Source organism: Schistosoma mansoni (assembly GCF_000237925.1).
Source record: "Schistosoma mansoni, WGS project CABG00000000 data, supercontig 0563, strain Puerto Rico, whole genome shotgun sequence".
NCBI lineage: Eukaryota > Metazoa > Platyhelminthes > Trematoda > Strigeidida > Schistosomatidae > Schistosoma > Schistosoma mansoni.
The window spans coordinates 5,545-6,243 of NW_017386349.1; positions in this window are offsets into that span (position 1 = coordinate 5,545).

The following is a 699-nucleotide window of genomic DNA, read 5'->3' on the forward strand; positions in this document are numbered from 1 at the left end:
AGAAATTATTGACCATGACCTTAACCACCAACACGAAGCTTACAACCCTATTCACTGTTTCTTAAAATTATGGGAAGTTCAGTTCAAGGTTGTTGCCTGACTACTTATGAGATTATGTATTGTAAAACAAATTATCCGTAATGGATTTTGAGAGATAATTTGTCCTTTCAGTACAAAATTATTCAAATTAATTGCGTGTAAGACTTTCCGTTGTATGTATAATTACTGCAACAAATTATTGCTAATTAAACTTGAGAACATGTCAGTGTTCTAATAATCATATATCGGTCAGTATTGATTTCCAACATAATGAATTATTAATCCGTCAGAAGTATGAAATTTCATTTGTCAGGTAATTGATTATGCTGTTGTGATTAGATAATTGAATTATTGTAGTTGTTCGATATGATAAGGAAACCAATGTTTGGGTATTTCTTATAGAAATATACAACTGAATCGTTTAAACGATATCATGTGTATTTATGGAGCGAATTGACATGTTTGGTTTACTCGATTGTGAATATGACGTAATTCACTATTCAATGTTTCGCCTGAAAGCGTTTAGTTAGAATATGGGATTATTTGAACTTGAGATACGAGGCAATAACGTTTTTAAGCATGATTAGATTGAAAGCATTTGATGTACTGAGTGGGGATTTTCCTTCATTATATTTTAGTTGAATATTATTATAACTTGAA